Source organism: Microcaecilia unicolor, chromosome 6 (genome assembly GCF_901765095.1).
Source record: "Microcaecilia unicolor chromosome 6, aMicUni1.1, whole genome shotgun sequence".
Taxonomy (NCBI): Eukaryota; Metazoa; Chordata; class Amphibia; order Gymnophiona; family Siphonopidae; genus Microcaecilia; species Microcaecilia unicolor.
Window position 1 is genome coordinate 339,103,081 of NC_044036.1, and position 20,959 is coordinate 339,124,039.

The window sequence follows — 20,959 nt, forward strand, 5'->3', positions numbered from 1 at the left end:
GATTGCAACGGCCTTAAATATAAGTCCACCTACGCATCCAGCTTCTCCTTCATAGGAACTCAATTATTGAATGCTCTACCCAGAATCTTAATAATCAACCCAGAACTATTTGAACTTCAGGAAACTATTAAAGACCACCCTGTTTAAAAGAGCTTACGTCATCGATTCAACCTAATGTTACTCTTCTTTGATTCAACCAATTCCATGGACTATACCACCTTCATATACTTTTATTCTTTTTGTCCTATTTGATTCCTTACGTTTACTATTTTCTTTGACACTGTTTAATTGTAATTACTGAACTGTAGCTTGCACTACGGTCTTGTGTAAGCCACATTGAGCCTACAACTAATGGGAAAATGTGGGGTATAAATGTGTTAAATAAATAGTATTTTCAATAGTGTCATACAAATGTGAAAGTTGGACAGTGAAGAAGTAAAACAAGAACAACATTGATGTCTTTGAATTATGGTCCTGGAGAAGAATACTGCATATATCATGGACTGCATCGGTACTGGAAGAGATCAAACCTAAGCTTTCCTTGGTTGCTCAAACGACAAAGACTTTGACTCTCATACTTAAGATATCTCATGCAAAGAGAAAAGTCATTAGAGAAAGACATCACGCTTGATAAAATTGAAGGTCAACGCAAAAGAGGAAAACTAGCAATGTGATGGATTGATACAATAACAATGGCTATGGGTGCCACTCTATCAATGATTAGCGACTGGACGGAAGACCGAGCACAGTTCAGAGCAACAATCCAGAGAGTCACCATGAGTCGACACTGACTCAACAACATGAGTCGACACTGACTCAACGGCATTCAGCAAACAAAACTGAATTATGGGAATTCACAACTGATTCATAGCTTGTATCTGATTCTGTGATGTTAAAGTATTTTTCAGCATGAATCTTAATTTTCCATATTATTCTTTACTGATCTTCTTTCTCAATAATTTATGCTGGATTGTTTCTCCGTCCTCTGCTCATAGATATTTATACACTTTCCTGTTCAAGTTCCTCTATCAACCAGAGGGATGTTTTCAGTTTTTTCCCCAACTTTCCTCTAAGAAAGTTTGCCTTAGCAAATTTGTCCAGGCCAAACTTCACGCTGGTGTTATCTGAAAGGTTGTTCTGCTAAAGTCCTTGGTAATCTGTCCCAGTCCTCACCTGTCATAGATCAGGTTTTCAGGATATCAGTAATGAAACGGATATAGAAGAATAGCCTGATAGTTATAGCAGAGGGCAAAGAAATGGGGAAGCCAGACTTCAAATCCCACTGTGGCTCCTTGTGATCTTGGGCAACTCACTTAACTCTCCATTGCCTCAGGTACAAACTTAGATTGTGAGCCCTCCTGGGACAGAGAAATATCCAGAGAACCTGAATGTAACTCACCTTGATCTACTACTGAAAAAGGTGTGAGCAAAATCTACATAAATATATGGAATATTGCTACTATTGAAGATTCCACATGGAATATTGCCACTTTTTGAGATTCTGGAATGTTGCTACTATTTGAGATTCTAGATAGAATGTTGCTAGTGGAGGAGTGGCCTAGTGGTTAGAGCACAGGTCTTGTAGAGGTGGCCAGTTCAAACCCCACTGCTGCTCCTTGTGATCTTGGGCAAAGTCACTTAACCCTCCATTGCCTCAGGTACAAACTTAGATTGTGAGCCCTCCTGGGACAGAGAAATATCCAGAGTACCTGAATGTAACTCGCCTTGAGCTACTACTGAAAAAGGTGTGAGCAAAATCTAAATAAATAAATATATAGAATGTTGCTACTATTGAAGATTCCACATGGAATGTTGCCACTTTTTGAGATTCTGGAATGTTGCTACTATTTGAGATTTTGAATGGAATGTTGCTACTCTTTGAGGTTCTACTTGGAGTGGAGGAGTGGCCTAGTGGTTAGAGCACTGGCCTTGCAATCCAGAGGTGGCCAGTTCAAATCCCACTGCTGCTCCTTGTGATCTTGGGCAACTCACTTAACCCTCCATTGCCTCAGGTACAAACCTGTGACAGAAAAATATCCACTACACCTGAATGTAACTTGCCTTGAGCTAGTACTGAAAAAAGGCATGAACTAAGTCCAAAATGAATATGCATGAGAGAGATTTGTATACAAGTGAAGTGATAGGGATTCAAACCTCCCTCGTATATATTTATTAAACTACTTAACAGAACAAGGGTAAATAAATTTCAATATAGTTGTACTTTCTTACATATGATATACTACCACAACTATGAACGTTCCAAAATCTTTATTACAAACTTCAAATTATAGATTAAAATGTTATGAAAATCACATTATTATAGTGGTGCTTTCCACATAACATATATAACCACTGTCATATAGATTGTAACAAATACTGCCCACAACCCTGCTACTAGATGGGATTGACACAAATCATCACAAAAAAATAATGTCCTTATCTCAACAGTCCTCCAAATGTTTGTGCAAAAAAAGGTGGCCATCTTGCTGCACACTGTGTTTACTCAGTGCGGGGATTGGAAATCCGGAACATCCTCCATGATCTGTATATTGAACGGTTGAGTCCACTTTCAAAATAAGACAATCCCCAAAGTGTCACAGAGGGGCATTTTCGAAAGAAACGTCTAAGTCGGAATTTGGTCGTTTTACAAAGACATCCAAATTCCGAGGCGGGGAGAAGGTAATTTCCAAAAAAGATGGACGTCCATCTTTTGTGTTCGAAAATACCATGGCCGTCCTTTGATTTGGACGTTTTGCAATTTGGCCGTCTTTGATTTTCGTCCATTTTTGAAACAAAGACGTCTAAGTTTAAAACGTCCAAAGTCAAGCCATTTGGACGTGGGAGGAGCCAACATTTTTAGTAGACTGGTTCCCCTGACATGCCAGGACAGCAATTGGGCACCCTAGGGGGGCACTGCAGTTGACTTCATAAAATGCTCCCAGGTACAAAGCTCCCTTACCTTGTGTGCTGAGCCCCCCCAAACCCACTACCCCCAACTGTACACCACTACCATAGCCCTTACGGGTGAAGGGGGCACCTATATGTGGGTACAGTGGGTTTCTGGTGGGTTTTGGAGGGCTCACAGTTTCCTGCACAAGTGTAACAGGTAGTGGGGGGATGGGCCTGGGTCTCCCTGTCTGAAGTGCACTAAAATACTCCAGGGACCTGCATACTGCTGTCATGGACCTGAATATGACACCTGAGGCTGGCAAGTAATGATCTTCAACATACGTTTTGGGGGTGGGAGAGGGTTAGTGACCACTGGGGGAGTAAGGGGAGGTCATCCTTGATTCCCTCCATCTGGTCATCTGGGGCACCTTTTTGTGCCTTATTCGTAATAGAAACAGGTCCAGCTCAAAATGTCAAAATTTTAGTGATGGATGTTTTTGCTTTGTTCCATTATGACTCAAAGTTGTCCAAGTCTTAGGAACGCCCAAGTCCCTCCTTGAACACGCTTCCAATATGCCCCCTTGAGATTTGGACGTCCTTGCGACGGACTTCTGAGAAAGACGTCCAAAATGCAGTTTCGATTATACCGATTTGGATGTATCTGTAAGATGGATGTCCAAGTGCCGATTTAGGCCACTTTTTGGACGTCCATCTCTTTCGAAAATGAGCCTGATAGGGTGTCACAACCTTGAATGTCATCAAAAAGCAAGAACAATAGTGCTGGAACTTGAGTCCGTCTCCCTATGCCTTCTTATTACCCTTCTGTTCTATTACCATGATGTTATTGGAATTTATAGGATCATATTCTGTCGGTATCTATCACAATCAACAGCTTATAGACTTCAGGTAGACAGGTTATTGGTTTGTAGTTTTTAGGAGCATCACTTGGATGGATCTCCCTTTGGAAGGAGAAGTGTTCTTCCTGTTATTAACCTTTGTGGTTTCCTGATCAATTAATTTTTGCGTTTTGCCAGGTCTTGGTGGAGAGATATTAACTCTTTGATTTGAAAATTGGGCAAGTGATCTGGGCCAGAGCATTACACAGTTAAGAAACAGATGGTTTGTCTCCATCTGGTGTCTCCTATGTCTCCTGCAGACAATACTGCCAGAAGCATCTGCTCCAACCTTCAGACAGTGCCTAGGCCAGTCCTGCACCTCCACTGTACACAGGGTCGGTATTAAGGGGGGGGGTCAAACAGGGTAATTGGCCTGGGCTCCAAACCTGCATGAAGGAGAACCAGCTTGTTGGTGGGTATTGGGGCTCCCTTCCAAATTTTTGCCATGGATCTCAGAATGTTTAATACTGGCTGTGACCATACATAGACTCCTGTACCTTTGGTTAGTAAAAGAATAATGGACCCTAAGCTCCTTCATGCAGTGAAATCAGATCTAAAAATCTGCAGGACTGTCCCGGGGGGGGGGGGGGGGGGGGTGTAGTTTGAAAATGGGCCTGGGTTTGATTCTCAGATCAGGTTTTCCACTTCCCAGATCAGCTGGGGCTGGAGTTGCTGTGGAGGCAGTGTTCACAGACCCTGGCATGGGGGGAGGGGGGAAGGGGCATGGAGGAGTTTTAGTCATTAAGCAATAGTGCCACCTAGTGTCCAAATTTCAGCTCATCATAGTTACAGTGTTCCAAGAGCCCTGGCTGAGTATTATCACTGCAATGACTGGACTACAGTTAATTAAAGGCGGGGGTAGGGGGGGGGGGGGTGGGGGGGATGAATCTTCAGGTAACTGTGAATAAAGTTTAATAACCAGATCTCAGAAGTACAAAGGAGCAGGAGGAAGCCACTGGGTCACAAAAAGGTACAAGCAAGTACCCCCCAAGTACCCCCTCAAAGAAAGCCTTGAGGTTACTGCAAAGAACTGCAGTGCGCATTGCAAATCCTGAATCATCTTGGCCTTACAATGTTCTCTTAATTTCACACTTACATTGCTGTATGACCTATAGATACTCTCAACATTTGGTAATGGTCTATTGAGCTTTGATATGCTAGACTAGGTCAAAGCGGTTTACAAATATGACAAAATATAAAAGAACGTAGTGAAAAGGAAAGAAAAGATTGCACTCTCTTCATCCAAGAGAAACCAAGGCAAATAAAACCAGAAGAAAAGGTCCAGCCAGCAGCCATCATACGACTGCTTCAATCTGATGAGACTTGAGTAAGGTTGCCAACTGGATCCAGATTTGCCCGACAGGGTTGATCTAGTCCTGAGGGCAAGATGCATCAACCAAACGTAAAAGAATCTAAAACGTAAAAGTCCTTAACGAATTTGAAAAAACGAAGAATGCACCAAGAAAACAAGTCGCACATGTTCAGTGCGGTATTGTAAAGTACAATGCATTAAACTGGTGTAATCCCCGTCGGTAATCGGCCCCTAAAGCACGTGCAGAGCAGCCAAGCGTTATGCTGGCTGCTCTGCGCATGCCACAAACGTCAAAACAACAACAAAAAAAAACAACTCAAAACACAAACATGTTGCATGAAAATAAAAGGATTAAAAAAAGGATCGGGAGGGGGCAATGGCGCTCGTCAGGAGCGTCCTGTATGGACGGCCTTGCCCGACCCCCCTGCCCGAGGTCCCCGCTGCTCCCCGCTTCCCCCTGCATGAAAAATAAAAATTTTAGCAGCCCCGACCCCCCTTCCTTCCTCTCTCTGTTTCTCCCACATCTCCGCCTCCCGCCTACGTAGGTTACTTACGTCAGGCGAGGGCGGGCCCAGATCAGGAAAGGAGAGACGTCCTGAAGACTCGGCGGCGATCAGATGTTCTTCTTGCCCGTGCAGCGCCTTCACACAGAGGTGAGAGGCGCTGCGCGGGCCCGGTAAGGTGGAGGGGGAGCCCGGTGGAGGGGGGAGCGGTGGCGACGACCTCAGGGGGGCGGGACACGGGGGCGGAGGATGGCTGGAGGCGGAGCTGTGGGAGAAAGAGAGAGAGAGAGGAAGGGAGGGGGGCTGGGGCTGCTAAAGTTTTGATTTTTTATTTAATGCAGGGGGAGCGGGAAGCAGCGGCGACCTCGGGCGTCAATAAAGGACGCTCCAGACGCGCGTTTTTGCCCCCTTCGCGATTGTTTTTTTTGTTTTTACATTTAACTTTTTAGCCGGGCAGCCCCAACGAGAGGTACAACCTCCCGTTACATTTTCTGGCGATTTCCACCATTAAGGCAAGCGGAAAACTTTAGTGCATCTCATTTCAATAGGGTTTCTACACGAATTGCTCATCTGCATCCGTTTTCGTTAGCTGCTAGCGTCTTCGGAAAATGGCCTTTAATGCATGCTGTTCACTCTTTTGCATGCAGGGATTTGTAGACTTGTTTTTCTCAGGGAATGCAAGGAAGAAATCAGAACTACAAGGTCCCTGTATGCAATAGGATAAACCAGGACTTGATCAACCCTATTGGGCAAATCTGGATTAAGCATGGATTTAAATTTTGAAAAGGATAATTAAGCGTGAATGACAGCAGGAAGAATGTTCAGGTTAGCTACAGCAATAGAAACAAACAAAAAAAAGGCATCCCATCTGGTAGATGCAGCCAAGTGCAGGATGGGGGGTGGACTGAGAGGCCCTGAGCCTGCCATAATCCTCCTAAGAGCTGCTGAGTAAACTTTACCTTCCCTGCAACAGCCACAAGCCTGCCTTAAAATAAACAAAGGCATTTGCGTCAATTGAATGTGGTAGGTGTGCTGTGAAAACCCTGAAATCCAACTCTCTCAACTAACAGAGTACATCAATGAAGACAGTGTGACCGAGAAATGACCAAAAAAAAAAAAGCCACTTCACGTATTTTCTATAGCTAATTTACTTCTCTTTCTAAGTCTGAGCTCAACATTCAGATCCTCCCGATCTCAGACAGCCTCAAAATATTGGGCGTCACAATCGACCGCAACCTCACTCTTGAGAGCCACATAAACTCCGTAACAAAGAAAATGTTCTACTCAATGTGGAAACTCAAATGCGTAAAACCTTTCTTCCCGAGGGAAAATTTAGAAACCTAATACAATCAATGATTCTAAGCCATGCAGACTATTGTAACGGAATCTACGCGGGATGCAAAGAACTCACAAAAAAAAACTCTAGACCGCCCAAAACACAGCGGCCAGACTGATATTTGGTAAAACACGTTTCGAAAGTGCCAAACCCCTTCGTGAAAAGCTACACTGGCTTCCAATCAAAGAACGGATCACCTTCAAGATCTGAACCCTTGTCCACAAAATTATCTACAGTGTAGTCCCAGGATATGTGATAGACCTCATAGACCTACCAACCAGAAACAGATCCAGATCATCTTGCACATACCTAAACTTCACTACCCAACTTGCAAAGGACTCAAATACAAAACAACCTATGCATCAAGTTTCTCCTATATAAGCGCACAAATATGGAACACACTCCCAAAAGCTGTGAAAACAATCCACGACCACCTACGCTTCAGAAAATCACTAAAAACCAACCTCTTCAAAATGGCCTACACTACAGATCCAATGTAAATCCCCACATCCGGCCACACAACTAAACCAAAGACCGTACTGGACAATATACAACCTCCCTCCTTTCGACCCTAATGGAACCTGGAATACTCCCACCTATTCGAACACAACATAACCTTGTATCTGTTCTCTACTAGATTTGGCAAACGCCTTACGGTACTGTGTAAGTCACATTGAGCCTGCAAATAGGTGGGAAAATGTGGGGTACAAATGCAATAAATAAATAAATCTCTACTCCAGAGGGCCTCCAATCATGGTTGTTCCTGAGGCAATGAGGGGGATGAAGTGACTTGCCCAAGGTCACTCTTGCCTCCCTGATGTTCAGCCCACTACTCTAACCATTAGGCCCCTCCTGCCGGTAGGAGAACGTCTCTGAGTCTTCCACACCGAATGGGACGACATCACATGCAACCAATGGGTCCGGAAAGAGTGGCGAACTTCATCCCATCCTGGACCTGAGGCCTCTGAACAGATGTGTCAAAAAAGAAGAGTAGGTTGGCGGATGAATGGCTACAATGCATATACTAACCAACCATCATGTAACCCGGTCCTGCTATCCCGGAGGCACTGCATGTTTTAGTACTTACTCGCACTGGTCCCGTCAGCTCATCCACTCAGGAACCACACAGAGGATTAAAAGAACTGGAACATTTATTAACTCACTCAACAGTAGCACACATTTAGCGGTAGCTGGTGGGGATCTCAAGCTACTACTACTACTACTACTTAACATTTCTAGAGCGCTACTAGGGTTACGCAGCGCTGTACAGTTTAACAAAGAAGGACAGCCCCTGCTCAAAGGAGCTTACAATCTAAAGGACAAAAAGTGCAGTCAATCAAGATTGACGCAGTCTAGATTTCCTGGATAGAGGTACAATGGTTAGGTGCTGAAAGCGACATTGAAGAGGTGGGCTTTGAGCAAGGATTCGAAGATGGGCAGGGAGGGGGCCTGGAGAATGGGCTCAAGTTTATTCCAAGCATGGGGTGAGGCGAGGCAGAAAGGGCGGAGCCTGGAGTTCTGGACAGAGTCAGTTTAAGTAGCTAGACAGCAAGGCCAGTCCTGGACAGACTTCTGCAGCCTGTGCCCTGATCTTAGCTGGACAGACAGGCTAGTGCCGGGCAGACTTCTACAGTCTGTGTCCTGATCATGGCTAGACAGAGTCAGCTTAAGTAGCTAGACAGCAAGGCCAGTCCTGGACAGACTTATACTACTACTACTATAACATTTCTAGAGCGATACTAGGGTTACGCAGCGCTGTACAGTTTAACAAAGAAGGACAGTCCCTGCTCAAAGGAGCTTACAATCTAAAGGACGAAATGTCAAGTTGGGGCAGTCTAGATTTCCTGAATAAAGGTATAGTGGTTAGGTGCCGAAGGCGACATTGAAGAGGTGGGCTTTGAGCAAGGATTTGAAGATGGGCAGGGAGGGGGCCTGGCGTATGATTTATTTATTTATTTATTTATTTATTTGTAGCGTTTGTATCCCACATTTTCCCACCAATTTGCAGGCTCAATGTGACTTACATTTGCCGTAATGGCGGATGCCATTTCCAGGTAATAGAATTACAGATGGTATTGCATTAATGTGCGGACATACATGTTAAGAAATATACAATGGAACATACATGGAACATAACGTAAGTGGAGTAGATCATGGTAGAGAGGAATTACATGAAGGTTTCTGAGTTATGAATTGGAATGTAACATACCATTAGGTCATCTAAAAGAGCCTATTCGACATGAGGTAGTGCTTGATCTCTGGTTATGTGAAAAAGGTTTTGGTTTTATGTAGAACGTGTATAGTGTTATTATTTAGTAAGATGGTATGAAAATCTCTGCACAATACTAACTGTATCTGATATCCTGAAATGACAATGTTAACAAAATTATGTAAGCCACATTGAGCCTGCAAATAGGCGGGAAAATGTGGGATACAAATGCAATAAAATCAATATATATAAACGGCGAGTGTCGTACTCACTCGCAAATGCGCAGTAGAGACCCTCTCTGCCCCGCCCCCGCGTCAATACGTGATGACGAGGATGGAACAGAGAGGGTCTCTACTGCGCATTTGCGAGGGACACCGTCGTCGCTAACGCTCCCCCCCACCCGGAGTCGCCACCGCCACCCACCTTCCACCCGGTCGGGCCCTCGCTCCGCTATTGAAACAGCGAGGGCACGCAGCACACAGCTCTGCTGAGCTGCCGTCGGCCTTCCTTCTTCTTCTCTGCCTGTGTCCCGCCCTCGACGACGTTACGTCACACGAGGGCAGGACACAGGCAGAGAAGAAGGAAGGCCACGGCAGCTCAGCAGTACGACCGGGTGGAAGGTGGGTGGCGACGGCTCCGGGGGGGGATGAACTCGGAGGGGGAGCGGCAGCGGCGAACTCGGCAGTGGGGTGGGGGGGCCTTTCAACCCCCCCCCCCTCCTATACTAGCCCGTTTTTACGGGCTGAACGGCTAGTAAATAAATAAAATGATACTGTCCATGATACCGGCACCTGCGCATGCTCAGCTTTCAGCGCATACCTGCTGCAGACTGCCAAGGTGGAAAGGAGCATTTTTCCACCAGCCGAGATAATTTTTTGGTGGGGGGGGGGGGGGGGGGGGGGGGGGGGGGGGGGGGGAAGGGGGAGGGAACACTTGGTGCCCACCCACTTCTTGCCTAGACCCACCCAAAATCTGTTGTCTGTCTACACCTCTGGGCAGCACAGCTCACTGTCAATGGTTTTTTTTTTTAAATTCCTGGAGGAGGTGAGATTTTGCCTTTTAAACTCAATTTTGTTTGCAGCTTCAAAGAAGAGCAGTGGCATACCAAGGGGGGGGGGGCGGTGGGGGCAGTCTGCCCCAGGTGCACGCCGCTGGGGGGGTGCCGCGCACCGGTCAGCGTCGTTCGTTTCCATGCTCCCTCTGCCCCGGAACAGGAAGTAACCTGTTCCGGGGCAGAGGGAGCATGGAAACGAATGACGCTGACCGGCATGCGGCACCCCCCCCCCCCAGCGGCGTACACCCGGGGGTGAGGGGGTTCTTTCACCGGAGTGGGGGGTGTCCTTTCACCGGGTGGGGGGGGTGCTCGGCGATCCGCCCCGGGTGTCAGCGCCCCTAGGAACGCCACTGAAGAAGAGTAGAAGCTCAAAGGAAACTTTCGGCAAATAATTGCAGAAGAGAATGTCACATGAAAGCTTCTGGTGGTGGGGGAGGGGGATGGGTTGTGCTTGTGAACTGACAATGCCTGAAACCCCCTTGCAATGAATTCATCTCCTGCATTGCATCTCTGCTCCCCCAACTTATCAAGGAGGGAGAGAGGAAGGCAAGCCAGGGCCTGTGGCTCAGTTCACCTCTAGTGTCAAGTGCTGGGAGATAAGTGGCTCTCTGTAATCCCCCACCCCAGCACTGACCACTGGAGAGGGCCTGGGGCAGTAACCAGGGTCAGAGAGAGACTTTTCTTTTCTACCTACTAGCAACCCAGAAGCTGGATGGGCCTTGCAGGGGAGGAGGAAGGGATGGTTAAAACCTTGAACGTATTTCACAAAGAGATATGTCAAAACAAGGTGACAGCAACTAGCTAACATCCCATCCAGATAATCTCCCGCCCTCAACTCAGGATTAGCTGTGTTTCCAGTGTTCAGCGCTGTGTACGTCTAGTAGCACTATAGAAATGATAAGTAGAATTATACATAAGTACTGCCATACTGGGACAGACCAAAGGTCCATCAAGCCCAGCATCCTGTTTCCAACAGTGGCCAATCCAGGTCACAAGTACCTGGCAGAAACCCAAAGAGTAGCAACATTCCATGTAGAACCCCAAAGAGTAGCAAGATTCTAGAATTCTAAAGGATAACAAGATTCCATGCAGAATTTCAAAGTGTAGCAACGTTCCATGTAGAACCCCAAAGAGTAGCAAGATTCCATTCAGAATCCTAAGTACATAAGTATTGCCATACTGGGACAGACCAAAGGTCCATCAAGCCCAGCATCCTGTTTCCAACAGTGGCCAATCCAGGTCACAAATACCTGGCAAGATCCACAAAAAAAGTGCAAAACATTTTATGCTGCTTATCCCAGAAATAGTGGATTTCCCCATGTCCAATTTAATAATGGTCTATGGACTTTTCCTTTAGGAAGCCGTCCAAACCTTTTTTAAACTCTGCTAAGCTAACTGCCTTTACCACATTTTCTGGCAACGAATTCCAGAGTTGAATTACATGTTGAGTGAAGAAATATTTTCTCCGATTCGTTTTAAATTTACTACTTTGTAGCTTCATCGCATGCCCTCTAATCCTAGTATTTTTTGGAGAGAGAGAAAACAAACGATTCACGTCTACCCGTTCCACTCCACTCATTATTTTATAGACCTCTATCATATCTCCCCTCAGCCATCTTTTCTCCAAGCTGAAGAGCCCTACACGCTTCAGCCTTTCCTCATAGGGAAGTCGTCCCATCCCCTTTACCATTTTCGTCACCCTTCTCTGTACCTTTTCTAATTCCACTGAGATGCGGCGACCAGAATCGAACACAATATTCGAGGTGCTAAAAGACGCTGAGCTAAGGACTATGCAAGGGAGTGGAAATGCACACTGCTAGGCCTAGAGCTTGGGTCCGCTTCCTGCCCATGTCTTCTATTCTCTGGCTTGACTGTGTTAGGGTTACTGCAGAAGCAGCACTCGCAGCCCCTGGTGGAGGGGTCCCAATCATCACAGAACAGAGACCACCAGTGGCCACATTAAGGAGCCACTCATTGCCTTATGTCTGTCGAGACTGGGCTGAGCTGAAGTGAAGGGAAACTGCCTGCGTCTGATTGCAGAGGTCCCAAATTGGAGAAAATGGCCTGAGCCCCCCCCCCCCCCCCCCCAATAAAAGGACCAGGAGGGAACAAATCACTTGTTTATGTTGTATCCTAGAAAAAGTTCAAATTTCAGAAATGCCAAGTTAGCCAGTTCCAGGCTTGAGATATTGGGACATCCCTTGATATCTGACTACCCCATCCTAGTGCATTATGGGATTTGCAGCGCTGATTTTAATAGGCAGGATCAGGCACTACAAATCCCACACTGCTTTGAGATGCAAGTTCAAAACCGGGACTGGCTAAAACGTCTCCAACCTGGATCTCTTAAGTTTCTGAGATGAAATATGGAAGAAAAGGGTTAATTGACATTTAAAAATCTTTTATGACCTGAGGAAGAGGGTGTTGGTTTTCAAACGGTGATCATCAAACGAATTAAAAGTCTTCTATATCTATACATTTATCTACTAGAGAGAATAAGAGGGAGATTGTTTTTATTTGCTGGCCTTAGTTTTAAACCTGACACTTGGGCTTAATTTAGACTCGCGTTTTCTTTAGTCTAACACCGGCTGCTTTATCAGAGGAATTGTACAAAGAGGCTCCCTAGAAGAACCTATAGGTGAGAAAAGCTGTAAAGTGAAATAAAGTAATCTTTTAGAGAACGTGCCAGCAAGATCAAGACTCAGTACCGTGTGTTAGTCCTTGTACAAACAAAGGCTGGACTCATTGAATACACTTGGGACTAGAGCTTTCAAGACTCGGCTTCCGTCATCAGATTTAATTGTTATTTTCTGTATTTATATATTACCTTTCCCAAATTGCAGGCAGAGTACATAATTACATACACAATATATCAACATAAAACAAAAATCAAATCTCTCATACCATCAGAACGACGAGAAGAGAAATCCGTAGTAAAAGAGGGAAAGAAAGAGAAAGTTGCATTGGAAGGTTTCAGAAAGTGAGAGTTGATGGGGGCTGGAGGGGGAAGGGGGTGATTTGTGGATTTGCATTAACACCGAGCTCAGCTGCCTGGTCTGGAGGGAAGGGGGAGGAGGTGATTTGCACATTTGCAATACCTACCGGGCAGCTCAGCCCCTCCAGGGAGGAGGAGGAGCTGAGCTGCCTCTGGGCTCTCTAATAGCAGGTGATGACGGGCAGAGGCTCCACCTCTAGGAGGGGAGGAAGGGAAGAGGTTTAGCACAGCAGAGCAGAAAAGAGAGAGCACAGATTCCCAACACTCACCAGCTCCACAAAGACGTCCAGTCCGTAGCCCTCTGCTCGCTGATCCGGGTACTGAGATCCTGCCAAGTCCAGCACGGGTGAGTCTGGGTTGACCAGTCCTGGACTGGACAATCTTCTGTCCCCTGTTTTGGGGTCGGTACCTTCTTCCCTCGTGTGCAACGGGGCTGCCAGCCATGTGTGTTTGGAAACATTTTACTTACAAAGACCTACAGTCACACCTTCAAGTAACGCAGACTTCCAAAAATAGGGCTGTTAAGATTCGAGGGTTCATTAGCAGAACTTATTGTGACTTCTGAAAAGCCGCTGCTTGGATCCAGGCTAGGGCTAGTAGTAGTCACGGTAGCCCTGGTTTTCCGAAGCAGTGAGATCTCCAGGAAGAAAAACTCCAGAGTATGCGGGTGATCACAAAATCGCTTTCACACCTTATGATCCTTAGCTAGAAATAGTTTTCTCTAGTGTACCTTTTTGAATTTCACCTGTATGGAAGAGAATTTTTTTTTAATACAATAAAGCCTGTTTCAGTACATTGGAACAAGCACTTTTTTGTTCTTAATAAAAAAAATAAAAATGTATCTTTGGTTCCTATCCAGCCCATCACTGGCTTATATGCTTTCTCCTCTCTGGTTTAGGGAGGATAGCATTCAAAAATAGTGGAAACAGCTAAATATATCTCAGAAAATCTTGTTACAAAAAATGTTTAAATCTTAAGGGAAACGTTGCTTGCTTTTGTAACATGTACACAAAGAGAATGGACTGTGTTTTGTATGCCTGGCTGACTGTGTCTTCCTGCAGTGGAACTCGGGGTCTGGCTTGCCCTGCTGTTGCCTGTGTTGTACTTGTCTTTGGTGGGGGTCTGGCATGCCCTGCCGTTGCCTGTGTTGTATCTGGGTCTGGCTTGCCCTGCTGTAGCCTGTGTTGTACCTGTCTTGCGGTGGGGGTCTGGCATGCCCTGCCGTTGCCTGTGTTGTATCTGGGTCTGGGGGTCTGGCTTGCTTGCCGTTGCCTGTGTTGTACCTGTCTTGCGGTGGGGGTCTGGCTTGCCCTGCCGTTGCCTGTGTTGTACCTGTCTTGCGATGGGGCCCTGGGTCTGTGTGTGGGGGTCTGGCGTGCACTGCTACTGTCTGTGTAGTATCTATCCTGTGGTGGGGGAGGGGTCTGACTTGCACTTCCACTGCAGTACCTGGCCTACAGTGGGTCTCTGGGTCTGTGTTGGGGGGGGGGGGGGGTCTGACTTGCACTGCCCTTGCCTGTGCTGTTCCTGCCCTTCGATGGGGCTATTTTGGACTGGAAGTTTTTACTTTTTGTCAAGACGCTGCACCTGCCTTGTATCTTTGGGATCCAGAGAAGCTAAAAAAAAATCTTTAAAATATGCTATACACATTTCATAAATTTTAAGCTGGATTTCAAGGGAAAAGGAGGAAAATGACTTAAGCTCTTAAAATGTGTTAGGAAAGAGAACTTAGAAAAAATATAAGTCAAAATAGAGACAACTTCCCTGCTAAGGGGGGAGGGGTAGGCATCCTGCCTTAGCCTCCTGCCAATGGTGGGGGGGGGGGGGGGGGGGGGGGGGGAGAGGGGTCAGCTTCAAACGCTTTCCTGAAACTATTTGTACTAGAAAGTCCAGTGAACCCAGGGTGCATGAAGACAAGAGCCTGGTTTTTGGAGAACTTGGAGAGATTCCAGAGCTTCGCAGGTGCCCCCCCCCTCCCCGCCCACGGAAAGGTCATCTCGAAAATCCAAATGAAGCCGCCATGAAGGAACACGAAATCTCTCTTAAGAGCTGCCAACCTGTGGGCCCAAGCCCTGAAAATCCCTTTTTCATCATTGACGGATCTGCCATCCAGGTTGTCGTACCGTAAGAGAACTCCTAGGCCCTGATGCTCAAAACTCTGGCGCTGTTCCGAGTAGTGCCGTAAAAATACCACCGGAACCGCGCCCTAATGCTCAATGCTAATGAGATGCAAATATAGTTGCGCTAATAATGTTGAGCATTAGGGAGTTTGGCGGAGGATTGCGCTTGACACATGCGCAGAAGAATTCGCAAAACCCAAATTTGAAGCACACATGGGCATCTGTCTTCTGTGGTATAAATATAAGCGTTTCTTAGCATGGATGCTTTAAATTTAGATGCAGGAAACAGATGCCGTGTGCTTTAGCTTGGGTCTGCTGCAGGGCCACCGAGAGACAAGCCCGGGGCAAGGCCGCCTCGCCTCTGCCCCCGCTGCCGCCGCCCCCTGTCACTTCCCCCATCGCTGCAGTCCTCGGTCTCACCTGCCTGCCTCCATGGCTCCGGGCCCCCTTCATTCAAAGCGGCAGTCGCAGATCGTGTCTGTTCTGGCCTTCCCTCCCTGTGTCCCGCTCTTGTCTGATGTAACTTCCAGTTTCCACGAGGGCGGGACACAGGGAGGGAAGGCCAGAAGAGACGCGATCTGCGACTGCCGCTTTGAATGAAGGGGGCCCGGAGCCGTGGAGGCAGGCAGGTGAGACTGGGACTGCAGCGCCGGCGGCCTGACCCCAGCACCGGCCCCCCCCCCCCCCTTGGAGGCCCGGGCCCAGGGAATTTTGCCCCTCTGCCCCTCCCCCCCTCTCGGCGGCCCTGGTCTGCTGTTTCTCATGACCAGTGTTTAAGGGCTTGCACGGGCTTCCTTTCCAAGAGCAATCAAAGCTGGCAGATTTTGCAGAAAACAATTATGGGAGAAGCATGAGAAATCCTCTCTTCCAACCTTCTAACGCTGCTCCGACCTGACTTTTTTATTTTTTGCAGCGGTAAGGCAGTTTTGTTTCGGGCGCTCTCTTCTGAGCACTGGGGAGGAATACAAAATGAGCTTCACTACGTTGTGGTGTTCATCCGCGTGCTCGTTTGTTCCCACGCTCCAGGCCTCTGACATTCTGCGCAAGTAAATGTGGGCACTAGTACAGTGCTATTAGCTTGTAGCGCCTGTGTTTACCTTTGAGCATCGGGGGCCCTAGGAAAGAATTGCACCCCTTCTCTTCTCTACTGACCTTTTTAACGACGATGAAAGTGCATAAAAGGAAAGGGCACCAGGCCGAACGCTTGATAGAGTTGAGGGCATGTGGCTGAACTGGGATCTTTATTGGGGGGGGGGGGGGGGGGAAGGTAGGTGTGGGAACTGAATACTTTTCTTTTTTTTAAAAGGGTTATCGGGTGGTTCTGAATTCAGGGGCGTAGCCAGACCTTGATGAGAGGGGGGGCCAGAGCCAAAAGTGGAGGGGCACATTTTGGTCCACCCCCCCCCCCCCCCCACACACACACACACTTAAACGAGTGTGCATGGTGTGACTGAGAAGAAAAGGGTAGACAATGCAGTGACACGAGTGCAGGACAAACACTTCAGCTGGCGAGGGTTGGGTGCCCCAGAGCCAATTTGGGGGGGCATGTGCCCCCATGGCCCCCCGTAGCTACGCCACTGGTTCTGATACCTTATTGGACTAGTGTAGAACTAAAGCAAACATTTTTTGTAAGCTCTTTCAAGCAGGGACTGCCTCTTCATGTCCAGTGTACAGCGCTGCGTACGTCTAGTAGCGCTATAGACTTAAGTAATAGTAGTAGTAGGTTTTTCTTTTTTTTAGTCCCCGTGCTTTTGAAACCCCGCAGGCCTAATGAAAAATATTTTCTAGAGGTCTCCAGCTTCGCAGGTTTGTCTGTGAGAAAATTCTGACCCTTGTTCAGAGTCTTTTGGGGACGTGGGGGTGATGGGGCGAGCAGAGCCATTTTGCCCAGGCCTCGCACAAAAAAGGTCCCTCTGGGGGGGGGGGGGGGGGGGAATGCTTTATTTAATATATATTTTTTTAACTGAGCATGAAATTTAATTCTACTACTGGGCTGTTCCTTAATTATAAACAAGTTACACACTTTTATGGCTAAAATTTTGCCTCCCCTGCTGTTTCTATAACTGGAGTGTCCTAACTTCCGCTGGCCAGGTCTCTGTTTTTGTCTAGGGCCCTGCCTGCATCAGCCTGCAGATCTGGCCAACTTTGACAGTTTTATGCATGTCGCTAAGTAGTACATGACATGATTAACCTAAAAAAGGGGAAGCATCCAGTTCTTTACTTCAGAGTACAGAATGACATGGGGACAAAGTTTATCCCCATCCCTGCCCCGTGTCCTTATCTGCAGAAGCCTCGAACAATTATGATTTTACATTTAAATCTTTATATTAAAGTATAAAAAGGAACAATATGCTGTGCAACTATTGTATATAAATTACAAATAGAAAACAATAATAACAGTAAACAGCTATAATAACCTTCCCCCCCACCACCACCCTCTACCCTTCCAACCCAACAATAGCTGACTTCTACTACCCCAAGGAATCCTAATCCACACTGTTAAAATATCCAGGGATACAAAATACAACCTGTTCTGTATGCCCTAGAGGGGAGAAATATTCCCTATGCAACACTGTTATGATTTTTTTTTATTTTATTTATTTATTTAAATTTTCCAATATATCACCACATAAAGTGAATATGCAATCGGCATTATTTAACATTAGGAAACAAAAATAAGTATATATCTTTACAGCCCATTTGTCCACAAGTTAAAGAAATTTGATTCCAAGATTAAGGAAATTAAAAAAGAAAAAAAATACAAAAATTTAATAATCAATAGATGCTTATGTTATGATTTTTTAATCTGTGGATGAATAAGAAGTCATCAACAATCTCAGGATTCAGTCTAGCTTTCCCGTCTTCCACCGTCCCTCCTGCAATAGAAGATGTCTTCTTAGATGTGTTGGTAGCAGGATGTATAGGACCCCCCCCCCCCCCCCCCCCCCCCGTGCAAATTTGCTGGTTGCTTGTTTTTCCAAAAAAATCAAAATATTGTCTGTATCACTCAAGCATAAATAACAGGCTTCAAAGTAGAAAATGACAGGTCCTGGTCCTCCTGGGCTCTGTCCCTGTCCCCATACCTGCGGTTACTGCAGGTCCCCCCCCCCCCTGTCATCCTCTACTTCAGAGCATCCCAGACCTGGCCTTGTAATCTCACAACTGTCCAGTTTTCTGGATCCACAGAATGAATATGCAGGGGAGAGGGTGGCCCTGGTGCTTAGAGCAGTCTTCACACTGGGTAAATAGCTTTGCTCTGCATTGCCTCCAGCACCTTTACTAACCTGTGTTAATGTTAGTTTTGTGCTGAAGTAATAAACAGACCCACTGACAGTAATGGGGCTCCCATGAAATATAGCAGTGATTTCCCAAATCTGTCCTAGGGGAACCCCAGCCGCTCAGGTTCTCAGGATATCCACACTCTTATCTGCACCCTTCTCCTCCACACTCTGTTCCTTTTATCTTGCTGCACCATATGCCTGGAATAGACTTCCTGAGCCGGTACGTCAAGCTCCATCTCTGGCCATCTTCAAATCTAGGCTAAAAGCCCACCTTTTTTATGCTGCTTGTAACTCCTAACCCTTATTTTATCATCCTCACTTTAATATTCCCTTTTGTCTGTCCTAAATAGATTGTAAGCTCTGTCGAGCAGGGACTGTCTCTTCATGTTCAAGTGTACAGCGCTGCATACGTCTAGTAGCGCTTTAGAAATAAGTAGTAGTAGTAGTAATATGCATGAGATTGATTTGCGTGCATTGCCTCCTTGGTATGCAAATGTATCTCATGAGTATTCACTGTGTGTATATCCTGAAAACCGGACAGGCTGGGGTTCCCTCAGGACAAGTCTGGGAATAACTGAAATATTAACATGTTACTGTGCATTAATACACATTAATGTGAGTTAACATGCCATAACACGGGTTAGTAAATGAGGTTATTGAATCAGCCAGCGAAATAACCTACTGCAGCTGAGCCACTGCTGGCCTGAGCCAAATCCAGATAAAATCAATGTACTGGATTTCCAGTCCATGCAGATTGATCTCATGCATATTCATTTTGCACAGTCTGAAAACTGGCTGACTGGAAATCATTTCTGAGCTCCTCGCTTGGGCAGGGCTGATATCTGGCTGAACTGTAACAGACTCTGGGACCGGCTTTTGTGCGACTTATTTTGTTTAGCATTTCTTGTAGAAATGTAGAAGGTCTTAATTAGCAGAGCTGTGGCTGCCTAGGGCCCAGTTCTGCAGAGCTGAAAAAGCTTTCCATGCTTATCTGAACTGATTAATGAAGGGGATGGCAGTAGATTCACTGCCTGAGTGATCCTCAAGCTGAGGAGACTGGCAGCACCTCCTCCAATTACCGCTGGCTAATAATAATCATTTGTAGCATCCTCTCACACCCTCGTGTTATCGGAAAATGACGTAACCACATAGAACTTATTGGTGTGCCCTCACTCGCTGTCTTTGGGTCTTAATTATAAAATAATGTCCACTACTACTATTTAACATTTCTAAAGCGCTACCAGGGTTGCACAGCGCTGTACAATTAACAAAGAAGGACAGTCCCTGCTCAAAGGAGCTTACAATCTAAAGGGCAAAAAAGTGCAGTCAATCAAATTACATAAGTACATAATGCCATACTGGGAAAAGACCAAGGGTCCATCGAGCCCAGCATCTTGTCCACGACAGCGGCCAATCCAGGCCAAGGGCACCTGGCAAGCTTCCCAAACGTACAAACATTCTATACATGTTATTCCTGGAATTTTGGATTTTTCCAAGTCCGTTTAGTAGCGGTTTATGGACTTGTCCTTTAGGAAACCGTCCAACCCCTTTTTAAACTCTGCTAAGCTAACCGCCTTCACCACATTTTCCGGCAATGAATTCCAGAGCTTAATTACACGTTGGGTGAGGAAAAATTTTCTCCGATTTGTTTTACATTTACTACACTGTAGTTTCATCGCATGCCCCCTAGTCCTAGTATTTTTGGAAAGCGTGAACAGACGCTTCACATCCACCTGTTCCACTCCACTCATTATTTTATACACCTCTATCATGTCTCCCGTCAGCCGGCTAGAGGTACAATGGTTAGGTGCCGAAAGTGACATTGAAGAGGTGGGCTTTGAGCAAGGATTTGAAGATGGGTAGGGAGGGGGCTTGGCGTATGGGCTCAGGGAGTTTATTCCAAGCATAGGGCGAGGTGAGGCAGAAAGGGCGGAGTCTGGAGTTGGTGGTGGAGAAGGGTACTGAGAGGAGGGATTTGTCCTGTGAGCGGAGGTTACGGGTAGGAGCTCATTATTCTGGGGGGGGGGGGGTGTAATATTGGATAGGACCAGGGACTGATGACACCCTGTGCTGGTGAGATTGTAACAGATCTTTGGCACTGTCACACTTTTTTTTTTTTTTTTTTTTTTATTTCTCAGAATTAAGTTTTATGTGTAAACATGATTTGACACGTTTTAGTGTAAGAAGAGATTGTGAATTTAAAAGCCACATCCTGTGTTTAAAAAAAAAAAATCTTCCCCTAGGTGCCTGGGTTCCTGATTACAATCAGCACAGCAACACCCCCAGTTTATTAGATTCATAATGGTAGAAGCCGCTAAGTGCATGAAGTTGTCAAAAATGTTAAACACTAATATTTTCTCAGGA

General features: G+C 46.2%; 1 protein-coding gene across 3 annotated transcripts in view; it reads left to right on the forward strand.

Moving 5' to 3' along the window:
* The first annotated feature begins 13,397 nt into the window (after window positions 1–13,397).
* The window catches only part of GPRC5C (G protein-coupled receptor class C group 5 member C), a 29,470-nt gene continuing 21,908 nt past the window's right edge, over window positions 13,398–20,959 (forward strand). For 2 of the 3 annotated variants that reach the window (XM_030208555.1, XM_030208558.1), the window contains exon 1: window positions 13,398–13,540. The gene's annotated coding sequence lies outside the window, so the exon portion shown is untranslated. Of the gene's footprint in view, window positions 13,541–13,578; window positions 13,688–20,959 lie in introns of those variants that run through there. The other variant, XM_030208556.1, reaches the window with a different exon arrangement.